A 14200-nucleotide genomic window follows, 5' to 3' on the forward strand; every position below is an offset into this window, starting at 1 on the left:
GCAGCGATGACGTCATGCGGCAGGCTTTGGATGGCAACGCCGCCTTAGTCCGCCATCCAGCAGAGGGCGGGCAAAGGTGCACTGCTATAGCCTGTCCCACCGGCGGAAGTGACAGGTAGCCTCTGTTTTTAGCACCGCGATCGCGAGCACTCGCATCAGCTCCTTATCGATATCCCCCCGTCTGCTGGGCCTCTGAGCAGAGGGCGTGAGATCCAAGGAGCTCGCCCAACCCTCACTGCCCGAAGCAAGCAGAGAGCACGTGTCCTCTTTCTTTTGACGCGGGCCTGAGATCCACTTCCTCGGATGACGCGTCGGCAGACAGCGGACGCTGAACATCGGGAAGCAATGCAGGGGAGGCCGGCGAAGCGGAGGGAACCGGCGAGCTCGGCCGAGCTGGAGGCGGTTCCGGTAGGCGCTGCGAGCGGCGCTTCTTACGGCGCTGCGGCGCAGAGGATGATGCAGGCTTCGAGAAGGACGCCAGGCGAGTCCTCAGAGTCACCATAGGCAGTAGCTCGCAATGAGGGCAGCCGCCGTCAGCGAGCGCGAGCACTGCATGGTCCTCACCCAGACAGGAGACGCAGATGACGTGATGATCTCCTTCGCTGAGCGGGGCTCTGCACGAGCCGCACGAGGTATTTCGTGAAAAGAGACTTTTCCCGTAGCGTCTTAGCTAAGACGCAGTACGAGAGAGCTTTCGTAAGAGAACCATGCAACCGGTTCTTGACTCAAGAATGAGAATCGCTCTATCTGGCACATGCTGCAGTTCAGTATCATCAGCTGCTCTACTCGTGTTCATGTTCTGTTTACTACAAACTCAATATCTGAATGTGTCATCATCATTAAAGGGTTAGTTCGCCCAATTTGCAAAATTATGTCATTAATAACTTACCCTCATGTTGTTCCAAACCCGTAAGACCTCCGTTTATTTTTGAAACAGTTTAAGATATTTTAGATTTAGTCCGAGAGAGCTTAGTCCCTCCATTGAAGCTGTGTGTAGGTATACTGTCCATGTCCAGAAAGGTAAGAAAAACATCAAAGTAGTCCATGTGACATCAGAGGGTCAGTTAGATTTTTTTGAAGCATCGTAAATACATTTTGGTCCAAAACTAGCAAAAACTACAACTTTATTCAGCATTGTCTTCTTTTCCGTGTCTGTTGTAAGACAGTTCAAAACAAAGCAGTTTGTGATATCCGGTTTGCGAACGAATCATTCGATGTAACCGGATCTTTTTGAACCAGTTCACCAAATCGAACTGAATCGTTTTAAACGGTTCGCGTCTCCAATACACATTAATCCACAAATGACTTAAGCTTTTAACTTTTTTAATGTGGCTGACACTCCCTCTGAGTTCAAACAAACCAATATCCCGGAGTAATTCATTTACTCAAACAGTACACAGACTGAACTGCTGTGAGCCAGAGCCAGATAATGACTCGTTCTGCGATTCCGTCCGCGTTTTCTGCATCGCGGAAATCATAGGGCCCTAGTTGTGGTATGCCAGCTCTATCTTGCAATGGACACACACCACGACGTTCTCTTTACGTTTGCCCACGCCCTCAAATCAAAACACTGCTGACTCCTTGCAGTATGCGATTTCAGAGGCAGCGCTTGTGCCCCCTCCCGCTTTGTGGGTGACGTAAACACGTTGTGTCACATTAAATAAATCATTGCAAAAGAACCTGACGTGAGATTTAAAATAAATTAAAAGAGGCTTCGAGGCAGAGGAATTTGCCGCGATCATTTTTTGGAATCGAGTTACTCGAGGAATCGTTTCAGCCCTATATTAACGTTCTTGTTTCAGATCAGCATACACCTGTGAAGGGCGGTGAGAGTAGATGCGAAAGACCTGGGCCCGTATTCATAAAGAATCTTAATGCAAAAAGTAGCTCCTAGTGACAAAATTCTAAGAAAATTCTTAGAAATGTGGGCGTTTAAAAATTAAAGAAAAAATCCTGGTAAAGACAAAAGTAATTCAGAAAGCATCTTAACCCTTAAAAGAGGTCTTAAGGTCAAACTTGTTAGGAGCACAGACGAGGACTTTTAAGAGGCTCAAGAGTTTCTTTAGCAGAGGAGAAAATGGCAGAAAGACGAAGAGGCAGAAGAAATGTGTTGCAGACAATGGATGACAGTGAGTTAATAAGACACTATAGATTAGATAGTGCAGGGATCATGTTTGTGACTGATCTTATTAGAGACGTGCTATCATCTCCGACACAGCACAGAAATGCCATAGCGCCAGAAATTAAAGTAATCCCTACATTACGATATTTGGCAACTGGGAAATGCAACAATGCAATAGTGATGATTTGGGTCTGTCACAACCTTCTGTAAGCAGAGTGATCACACAAACAATTACAGCACTTTCAAAACATCTTATTGTGTCGCAGTTCATTTAGTTTCCACTGGACATTCCCACCTTGCAGGCTCAAAAAACTGCATTTATGAATATAGCAGGTTTACAGGTGCGCACAAGCAGGGGTAATGAACCGTTAATAGTTTGTGCTATACGCTCCCATGTCTGCTTCTTGTCCCTTGCTGTGACACCGGGCCCGAATTTTCCTTTAAGAATGGCCTTGTGTTCATCCACTAACTGGGCTAACAGTAAACACTGTTCCTCTGTCCAGTTTGGCTTTCTCGCCCTTCTTGGTTTTGATTCCATGTTTGATACATTAAAACCAACATTCAAACTGCCACTTAAATAGGACAGCAATCACTGTAATTGGAAAGAGCGGAACAATTTTTATCATTCTAAGCCAATCAAATACCTTACAGGAAATTAAAAGCATGGTAAATAAAAAAAGGATTTATATACACATATAATGTGTGTGTATGTGTGTGTGTTTGTGTGTGTGTGTGTGTGTGTGTGTGTGTGTGTGTGTGTGTGTGTGTGTGTGTGTGTGTGTGTGTGTGTGTGTGTGTGTGTGTGTGTGTGAGAGAGAGAGAGAGAGAGAACGGTTAAATTTTAGAAAAATTAAATAAGGAAAAATTACGCATGTAAATTCAAAGTGAGAATTAGAATAGACCCTGTACTTAAAATCACTTTTTTTCTTTCTTGGACAACCAACCAATCACAGTCTTCAAAAGATTGTGTCATACATAGCAACGGGGTCAACCCCGCCTCCTCACTAAGATGAAAGTTTTTGTCTTTTCCTTACTCAGAGTTGCTCTCAGATCGGTCCCGAATCGCTCTTAAGCTAAGACTCCTACGTAAAAGTTTTTAAACTAAATCAAGAGTTTTCTGAGAGGATACTTAGAATCTTTATGAATACGGGCCTGGGCCCGTATTCATAAAACATCTTAAAGCTAAAACTTTTTTTTTACTATATCCTTAATGTATAGCTATTATATATTAATAAATAAATATATATATATAGCCATCCATATGCTCACCTAACATTCATGGACCTCCAGTATGGCTTATAATCTGAAATATCTTTGTAGTAGCAACTTTTTACAGGTCGCTGTGATTTTGCCAAGTAAGACATGTTTCTGGATCAACATCTTCTGATGATCCTGGATCAACATTATTGTCCAAAAATATAAACATAACCCAATCCCTACCCCTAAACCTAACCTTGCCCATAATTTATTCCTAAAATCAGTTGGAAATAATAGCTGATTAACAAGGGTGTAGAAGCATCTAAATCTGATTGTAACCCTAAAACAGATATTTTCTGAAAAGTTATATCTCCGTTCTGATTGGTTGATTGGAATGTTGTTCCAGGATCAACAAGGATGTTGATCCAGGAACATGTTGTACTTGGTGAAATCACGCTTGCCCAACTTTACATGGCAGCTCAATCTAATGTTAGCCTAGAAAAAAAGTGTGCTGTTCACGTGTTTATGCAGAGTGTGCTATTGCATGACAGATGGAGGCTCTAGTGCGATAATTTGCTCTTAAAATACTTCGTAATTTCTGGTCACACAGATAAAAGTAATGCATCTTTTGTATCTGTAAAGACTCTACATATATTTGCGGTTTTGTAAAATAATGAAAGCAAGCAGGATACAATTTCTGCCGTCTTGGTCTGTGAACTTGAGTGTGTCACTTTGAAAATGTGTATGCTTCTCTTATTACAGACATGAACAATAGATCAATAGAGAGTGAAACTTTTAAAATGAACCAATTCAAACAGAAAACAAATATTCTCTGAGTATGTACAGTAGGTTAATCCAAATTAAACATGCATACAGGCACATACTGCATAGATGATTAGTCAGTGTTGCCGACTTCATCTCTTAAACCAAAAACAGAAAGCACTAGTGTAACAATAAATTATTAAAATGTTAATGCAGTGTACTTGGTGTTTTCCCCTAACACATTCATAATTATTACATTTGATGAATAGGTTTTAAGAGAAAACTTAGCAAAAAACTTCTACTGCTATTTAAGGGAAGTCTTTGTGGTAAGATAAAATGTTTTGTGAATACAGGCCCTTATTCTCATGTATGGTTTGAGGCTGTGATAGCAGCTTCTTGACAGGATGCATCACAATAATTAGGAAGGGGAATTACCTCTAAGTATTGGAATTTAATAAGAAATATTCGAGAAGGGAATTACCTCGAGATACTGTAGTATTATATTGTTTTATATTCAGGATGTGAATAATCTTGAAGGTACTGTTATAGTACTGTAGAATTGTATTATATGAAAAACTGGAGGTTATTCAAATTGTCAGATTATTATTATTGGGAATTTCAATGACAATAAATAAGAACCATGACTAGCTATGATATCTAGTTTTTGGATTGTTTGGAGAACAGAGTTGAATTGGTTACAAAGCTTAATTCATTGGCTGAAATCGCTCACATTCCCTATTCCCCACATTACTCCACAAATTTAATTAATATCAGTGCACTGAATGAAATGAGTGAAAGAAAATGAGCGAGCTAAACCAGAGCGCAGAGGAAGTACTGTGGACACCATTCATTAAGTACGATGCCCACAGTGCATCTGTATTCTTTAGTGCAGGGGTTTTCAAACCTGTCCTGGAGGACCCCCAGCACTGCACATTTTATATGTCTCCCTTATCAGACACACCCAATTCAGGTCTTGGAGTCTCTACTAATGAGCTGATGAGTTGAATAAGGTGTGTTAGATGAGAGAGACATATAAAAATGTGCAGGGCTGGGGGGACAGGAGAGGTTTGAAACAACCTGCTGTAGTCAAGTGGTTCTCAATTCCAGTCCTCGCGACACCTGGCTTTGCATATTTTGCATCTCTCGCTCTCGTTTATAGAAGAGAGCTCCATGCATAAACTGTGTTCCAAAAGACATGGTCCCTACACAGTGTTTATTGTTCCCTTCTCCCTGAGCACTAAACATCTGTTGAAGTTTACTCCATTTTGGGACATTCATTCATAGATTTGCGCTACACCACTGCCTGCAGAGTCTTCACACACAGACAAAACTTAGAGAGGTGTGAAAAAATAATAATAATAAAAAAAAAAGTTTAAAAAAAATAAATAAAAAATTATATATATATATATAATTTTTTTTTTCTCTCGTCAAGCTTCATTGAACATTGGGAACTAATTATGCTTCACAGAAAATAGCAACCAGTATCTCTTTGTGTTCCATTGAATAAATTAAACCACATGGATGAATAAAAGATGACAGGATTTTCATGTTTGGTGAACTATTCTTGTAATAAAATAAAAGCTAAATCTTTAGTCTTCAAACCTCAAATAACCTCCTGTAAGACCTGATAGAAAACATGTCTAATTTGTATAAATAGTAAATGTAGAGTGCATCAGTAGAGGATCTTACAAATCGCATTAATCTCTTTAATAAGAATGTAAAATGATGTTATGCTCTGAGGATTAGCCGGCACTGTACTAGGATTTTCAACCCAGAAAGCTTCTGTAATTAAATCAGTCCGTAGGCATGGCTAGGATTTCCTCTAAACGTATGCAGGATGCTTCTGAAAGGATTTCTGGATAAGCTCTAGACTCTGCTCAAGGCCACTGTTCATTATTATGGATTGCTTTTGCACACTGTGCTTTGGCATGTTATGACATGTGATATGTTACAGTGGCGGCTCCTGTGACTTGATGATAAAACTGCAGCATTAATTAAAACTAATTTGTTTTGGATTAAAATGTGACTGGGCAAAAAACATGATTTAAAAGTAAATACATCATAATAGTAAAATAAACAGTTGGACCTTTGTATCAGTTAGACATTTAACATTTAACCACAACCATTTTTAATGGGACGTAATTCACATTAATCTATATAAAGATTTAGACCAGATGCTTTGGAAAATGCTTGAAGGGTATTTAAAGCTACTGAGACTGGAGAGGAGTCAACACTGTATCATCAGCTAGTTGACTGATAATTAGTTCTGCATTTTTCTATTGTGATGCCTTTTAAACTGCTCCTTTTAATATCTAAATTAAAAAAAATGCACTGCAATTACAAACAAATAAGGAGCTACTGGGCATCCGTTCCTAACTCAAGGATTTAAAGAAAATCTTGGAGGTATCACTGCTTAACTTAATTGAGCTATCTGCATTTATATACAGTTTTACAGAAGGTAGTACCAAAGCCAATTTCTTTAAGTGCTTGAAAATATAAAAATCATGTTCTAAAGTGTCAACAGCTTTATAACAGTCCAAAAAAAATGCTTTCCCTATAAACCAGTGGTCTCAAACTCAATTCCTGGAGGGCCACAGCTCGGCAGAGTTTAGCTCCAATCAGCTCCAAATCACACCTGCTTGGAAGTTTCTAGTAATCCTGAAGACCTTGATTAGCTGGATCAGGTGTGTTTGATTAGGATTGGAGTAAAACTGTGCAAAGCTGTGGCCCTCCAGGAATTGAGTTTGAGACCAATGATCTAAACACTTAAGAGATATTTTTATTAACCATATGATAGAACTCTGCCATCGTCAGCAAGCAGGAGACAGAGGATCAAGTGATGATCACAGGTGAGAAAATATGGCATAAAATCTTGAGCAGATTAGCTCAAAGGGTTCAAACTCAATTCCTGGAGGGCCAAAGTCCTGCAGAGTTTTGTTCCAACCCTGCTCCAACACACATACCATGTAGTTTTCAAATAAGCCTGGAGGACTTCATTAGTTGGATCAGGTGTGTTTAATTAGAGTTGAATCTCTGCAGGGCTCTCCAGGAACTGAGTTTGAAACCCCTGACTTAACAGAATAGTCACTGTGGGTCTCTTTGCAGGTTGAGGCAGAGACGATATGCTGGGATGAAGACAGACAACTGGAAAGGATTTGATGAACAGGTAGGTAGAACAGGTAAGTTGATGCACACTAGTGAACAACAATCCTGCATTCAAATCCTCCTGGGAAGCCTGTACTTGTGAGTTGACAAGTCAAAGTTACGACATCAGGTGGGTTCAAGTCACGTTCATCGGCACAAGATGGTAGCATACCCTTTAATAAAATTACAAGAAAATGCAGCACAGTTTAACTCCGCTTATGTAACGTGAAGAGCAAAGAATTTGCATCAGTCATTTTTATTATTTTTAATAATTTGTGAAGCCACGTTAAGTGTGATTTTACAAAATCTGGTATTGTTAGACCAGGATCACAATGTTACTGGTTTTCAGCATCAACAAACACTAAAGAGATTTTAAAAAAAATATGAAAATAAAACCAAAAAAATAAAAACACATGGCAAAATCTAATTATTTCTCACCTATACGTGTAGGTGCAGAAATTATATATATATTTTTGTTATACTTATGTAATTAACTTGCTGCATACAACAAGAAAATGACCAATTTAAGTCTATAGGACAACTAAAATAAAATTTCCACAAAAACTTCAAAAACCTTCATCAACAGATGTTGCATCCATCGATTTCGCCATGTGTCTCACTGACACAGCCCCAACTCAGAAACTCCGGGATTAAAGAAAATGAGTCTCCCACTCATAATAACAACTTTGTGGTTCCATTCATGTGCTTTCAACTTGTAAATACAGTCTATCCAATATGACTTGAATGTGTCACAGGACCAGACACTGAGGTGGGGAAGGTGGCTAAATACTGAGACTGATAAGTGTTGACAGGTGAAGTACATAAAAATTCTGATGAATGTGAACAAGTGGGTGGAAGTGAAGTATCTGGCAGTATTGCTGGTGTCTTTGTGACAGCCATTAGACCAGGGGTGCCCAAACTTTTTAGAGAATGGTCCTCAATGACATCATGAAGGGAGAAATTTCTTGTATGGGCACTTCTTCCTGAAGAGCGCATGCACACAGCAAATAGAGCGTGAGCAATAGCAGCCCATCAATGTGTTTCATTGGGGTTATGGAAGTTATCGGCAGCACTGCACAGTACTTGCTAGGGAAGAATGTCAATACAGAAATGTGTTCTTGGTTTTGAGAGAAAGATAACCGTGTTCAACTTCCCAAAGAGCCTAGTGTTAAGGGAAGAGTGGATGCTGTTTGTTTTCCTCGGGCAGCAACGAAGTGCAAGTGGATGCAGTTTGTTTTTGTCATTTCATTGATGAATGCTTTATAGTCTAAACAAGGGCCAGTTTGATTGTTTGATATTGAAAGATGGAGTGGTCCTAGCAATAAAATATCCCGGTCACGAGACTCTTTAGCTCCGAGTCCAACCATGGCACGCCTCCAAGAGCTCAGCTGTTTCCAGAGAGAAGCATAAAGCTGTATCTTTCATTTATAAAACTGATAAAACTAAAGAATCTTCAGAGATATGAAGGATGCAATAGTTCTGTATAGGTATTTTCAGGTATTATATTAAATAATGAGGTCAGTTTTTAAGGACATAACCTCCTGAGCAATCACAATCCCTGCTAAATGACAGAAAAGAACAAAACCGCTGGTGTTGCAAGGCTGTTTTAAAAAGTATTTCTTTTGGCCGAACCACTAACAACTCTAACAACACTAACAACCACTAACAAGTCTAATTTATCAAGATCAACAAACTGTGACAAAGACAATGCATTTTATTTTCCCTAGGTGGTCAGATGAAATTGCAGTAAGATTGATTGCTGATATAGAGAGGACTGTTAAAAATGTTTCTGTCAGTCTGGAGATCCTCACAGAACCAGTCAGTCCCATCAAGGTTTCAGCATCATCTATGCAATATCAATGGGCAGTTGAGCCCAAACCCCAGTTCTGCCTTGTGTTTTCTGTGGGCCTGGATTTCAGGATGTTTATCATCTTGGCCAATGCTGTCTCTGGAAAGGGAAGGGGAAGGAGATTGTGCACATGTGACATTTGAAGTATTTTCCCACAGCTGAGGATGGTTAACTGTTTTCGGGGGCTCCAGTATTACCAAGAATCTGTGTTTGAACTGGTAGTTTCAACAGACGGGATCACACACTAGCGTGTGCTTGTACCCTCCCACGTAAACACGCACATGCACACAGATAAATCTGGACAAACTATCTAGTGACTTCATCCTTTAAGTCGTTTCTATCTCTCTCTAGACTGGTCTTTGTGTGGTTTGTCATGCCTCTTGCCCTTCAGTTTCCACATTACTCTTTTGAAGTCAAAATCTGAAAGAATTACTCAGAATTTAGTTCACTGGGTAGGACTGGATTTTAATGATAGCCTTTACTATCAGAGAGTAAAAATGCATAATTTCTTATGAGACAGTGCAACAATGCATGACATTTTTAAGGTGTTGAGCCCAATTTTGACAGTATGTTATAGTTAAAGAATTCCTTATTCTCAAATGAATGTTTAAAAAAAAAAACAGAGCCTCAAACACATTCATAAATGCATCCTTGAATAATCTTCTACTTGCAGTCATTATGAGACTAATGTACAGTACAGTACATTATGCATCAGTAATGTACAGGGCATTGAGATTGCAACAGATGCAATAATGAACTGAGACCTACAATAACCGAACCAATAATAAAAAAGACAAACAAAACAACAAACAATGTTACAAAAACTTTAGCTAAATCTATTTTAATATATTAAGAAAACTATAATAGTATTTTTCAATGATACTAAAATAATACAGCCAGAACAAACACTGAAATGTTAATTAGGGTAGGAAGAATTTTGCTGGTAAATTTCTGAATAGACATAGAAGGAAGAAAGGAATGGATGAATGAATGAATACATTAAGCTTTTTTTAATGGTGAAGCATGTTATTGCACTATATGACAGTCTGTAATAAGCTATTAAACAGCTTATAGGGCCTTATCATACACACGACACAATGCTACGCAAGGCGCAGCGCAAGCATGTTTGCTAGTTTCAGTCCAGCGCCACGTTGTTTAATTAGCAAATGCATTTGCACCCATAAAAAAGAGGTGTGTTCAGGCGCATTGCTGGCGAATTGCTATTATAGGCCATGTCTACGGTGGGCAAGAGAGCTCAACACGCTGCAACTTAAGAAAACACATGCAAATGGAAAAAACACCAGCAAATGAAGAAAACCTCTTCATCAGTTTGACAACACAAGTGTTGGAAATCCTCACAACACATGCATATAACGAAACGCGCTGCAAATCCTCACAACACATGCATATAACGAAATGCACTGCAAATCCTCACAACACATGCATAAAACGAAACGCGCTGCAAATCCTCACAACACATGCACATTAAGAAACAATTAATGAAGCATTGCAAATATATTTTCATTAACCTTGAAATTATATTTAGCTGAGGATATTAAAGTTAGCAATCTTAATGTTTTACATTTAATCATATAATTATTCAGTTTATTTAGGCTAATAATATCCAAAAGATAAAGGAATCATGCAATCAGGGTGTTAAAAAAAAAACACCTTTCAGTTCACCAACAACTCCACTGACCAGTAGCCACTGCACAATAAGCAAATCCCAGCCAGGTCAGACACTTTTTGGGGTCTCCTTGAAACATTTCCATTGTGGTCAGTGCTATTTGCAGTGCGTTTGTTAATTTGCATGTGTTGTGAGGATTTGCAGCGTTTCATTATATGCATGTGTTGTGAAGGATTTGCAACACTTGTGTTGTCCAACTGATGATGTTTTTTTATTATTATTATTTGCTGGTGTTTTTTCAATTTGCTTTTGTTTTCTTAAATTACAGCGCGTTGAGCTCTCTCGGCCACCGTACATGTCCACACTAATACGTTTTCGTTTGAAAACGTACATTCTTCTCTCCGTTTTGTCCTTCCGTCCACACTGAGTCAACGAAAACATAGCTTTTGAAAAACGTTCTCCAAAGCGGATAAATTTGAAAATGCCGTCTTTGCGTCTTAGTGTGGACTGTGCAAACGGAGGCTTTTGAAAACGATGATGCAAGTTTAGTCATGTGATGCATATTATACAAATAGATTTCCGTGTTTGTATGAGACTTAGGTCTCTGCAGAGCAAAAGTGGGCGTTTATCACCTTGTGGGTGTTTTCAACTTGCTGGGTGTTTCTAAATCATGCAATCAAAATGATCCCCCTTACCCAACCCAACCCCACCCCACCCCACCCCTAAACCTAACATCACTATGACGTCAGCCAATCAGGTATCATGGTCTAAAAACACCCTGATCTGGTAACTCCCATTACTTTCCTTGCAGAGACCTATACTTGGTTTATACTGGTATTGTGCATGTTATGTGCTATGCACTTTCGTATTATTACTATAGATATGTTATTTTGTACACTCTTCATATCACAGTCCTGCAAATTTACTCGCGATCGCTATTTGCTGCAAAACATGAGGGCAGTTGCGTTATAGATCAGACATACAATCGTGATTGTGTGCTACCTGGACGCGTCAGTGGATTTTGAGTTCTTTTCGTGAATAAACTAAATAACATTTCCTGTCAGAAAAACTGCATGAAAGCTTCTAGTGACTGCGCCATAGACCAACTCAAACCCTGTCTAAAGTCAATGGCGCAATATGTTTTTGTTATTTAAAGAGCGCGTTGATAGAAAATGCTCCTCTGGGCGGGTCCACAGTGTGCGTTGACTTTGCTTATAACACACATGGATGCGCATTACATAAACATGCCAAATATTGAAAACAAAAGGATTACAGTGTAAAAGAATATTACGGTGTAGGCTACATAAATATAAAAATGTAATGATGGATAGTCATTGCGTGTATTAGAATTAGGCTACCTATTTGCAATTCAGCCTGTAAATAACAAAATGATGAATGAAATTGGCTAATTAATTGAACAATCGTGCCAATACACACACATATATCCTATATTAACTGATTCATTGTGAAGAGTTTTGGTGGATTCCTGCTTGTCCCGTAGATAATCTGCTCGCGCGCTTTAACTTCACGCACGAGCAGATCGGTTTCTACGCTTGAAGCGTTCAGCTTTTCCACCAACAAATTCCGCCTTGGCCCGAGCGCATCTCGCTCTTAAACATAGTGTTACGCCCCGTCTAGGGGTAGAGCATAACATGGGAAAAAAAAACAAGCGTGAACCATCTTTTGAATTTTATTTGGGAGTCTACTTTCAGGAGCTGACAGTGCCAAAATAATAAACAAAATGTGCTAAATATTAAACCCTCTAAATTACCTATCCAAAATAAGGAAGCAAACAAAGAAAAAATACAATTCTCTTAACCTAAACTAAAACTACCTAATCCAAAAACAGAGATCCAAACATTACAAAACAAAAGGTGGCGTCTAACTCCCTACTTTCCCAAAACTATTTACAATATTCACAATGAAGATTTACAAAGAAACATCAAGTTCAGAGGAATATCCAAAGTCAAAATCGTACAACAGGCAAAAGGTTCAAATAAGCCAGGTTCACTACAAAGCAACAAATATCCAAGCAATCTCAATCTAGTATACAAAAAGGGGTAAAACAACACAAGCACAGTACAAACAGCATGGTTCACAAAAATAAATAAACACCATAAATCGTCATGAATGTGATTTTTCTTTTTTTTTTTTTTTTTTTTTTGTTCCAACAGTCAGACATGTATTTATCATCGAGTCCAGAGAAAATTTAAGGTTTTGATATATCAAAATATAATGCATAGTAGGCCTAGGTTTATTAGTAACATTCTTCTACTTGAGTAAACTTCGAATGAACTATCGCTACTTACCTTAGCCTACTGCATTCAAAATTGCAATGGTGTGACTATACATGTTGATTTAAACATTTTAATTGTATTGGTTTATTAAATATGATACACAATGCAATTTGCTTGTGGAAGCAAATCACAAATTTGAGAGGAACATAATGTGAAAGTTAGATAGTTGAGGTGCCAAAGACCGTTCAAACTTCTCTTTATTCCTGTCCCGCAACACTTTTGCCACATTAAATAAGTATATACTAAAGTTACATTCATACAAAACCCCCTTAAATCAGTGTAGTGTCACAGTGCCAGTCGGAGAAACTACTGAATAGAGACAAAAAAAAGCTGTCATTCCTTACCTTTTTTTTCGTGACAGAAGCTACGCGCAACATAATGACAGCGACAGAACAAAAAACACATTTAAAAAAAAAAAAATAAAAAAGGTAAGGAATGACATGTAATAAAAGAATAAAAAATACAAATAAGTAGGTAAGGAATGAAAATATACAAATTGACAATTGTGTGTGCAGGTATATAGGCAGTTTTGTATACAGGCATATTATGTGCAAAAGTTGAAGTGTACACTAAGTATGGGCGTTAGATAAATACGTGTGTGTGTATATAAATGTATATATGTTTTATGATTCAACATCCTTGCTGTCTGGATTTTATATTTCTTTCGTTTGAACATCCATATGCAGCACAAAAGTTCGGCATTGTCCATGAGTTCAAAGTACAGGCGGAGCTCGCAGTGTTACCTAGCTACCTCCTATGACAAGACCCCTGTTCCAAGATGGCGGCGTTTTTGACACATGCTTAGAACCCCAAGGCGACGTCTAGTGTACGTATATGTCTATGGCTCTTAAAGGGAATGGGAGATGACACTCTGGTTGGTTTATTGAATGTTACGCCCATTACTCATTAAGAGAATAGGGACAACCATTCCAAAAATGCGCCCCGGTGCACGGACCATTTTTTCCGTCGTTAAAATAGCAAAAGTGGATTTGGACACACCCTGTGAACCTGTGCCGTGCGCTTTACACTTTGCGTTTAGATCATTAAAATAGGGCCCATAGACTTCTTAACAGAAATAAAACAATAAACATGTAGCACAAAATGATTAATGAAACAAGGAAATAAATAACTAAATTAACAAACGAACAAAAATTGTAAATTCAAAAATAAAATATATTTTTTAAATCTATTTTAAACAGTTA

The 14200-nt window shown here is 38.6% G+C and overlaps 1 long non-coding RNA gene across 2 annotated transcripts; it reads left to right on the top strand.

The window, feature by feature from the left end:
- The first annotated feature begins 6829 nt into the window (after positions 1–6829).
- LOC132141981 (uncharacterized) lies at positions 6830–9684 on the top strand. Of its 2 annotated transcripts, XR_009433985.1 has the most exons (4): positions 6830–6930; positions 7187–7355; positions 7981–8037; positions 8953–9684. It is a non-coding gene; the product is annotated as an uncharacterized LOC132141981 (long non-coding RNA). The 2 variants fall into 2 exon arrangements; XR_009433984.1 differs by lacking the exon at positions 6830–6930 and having other exon boundaries at positions 7087–7355.
- Positions 9685–14200: the final 4516 nt, after the last annotated feature.

This window comes from Carassius carassius, chromosome 6 (genome assembly GCF_963082965.1).
Source record: "Carassius carassius chromosome 6, fCarCar2.1, whole genome shotgun sequence".
NCBI lineage: Eukaryota > Metazoa > Chordata > Actinopteri > Cypriniformes > Cyprinidae > Carassius > Carassius carassius.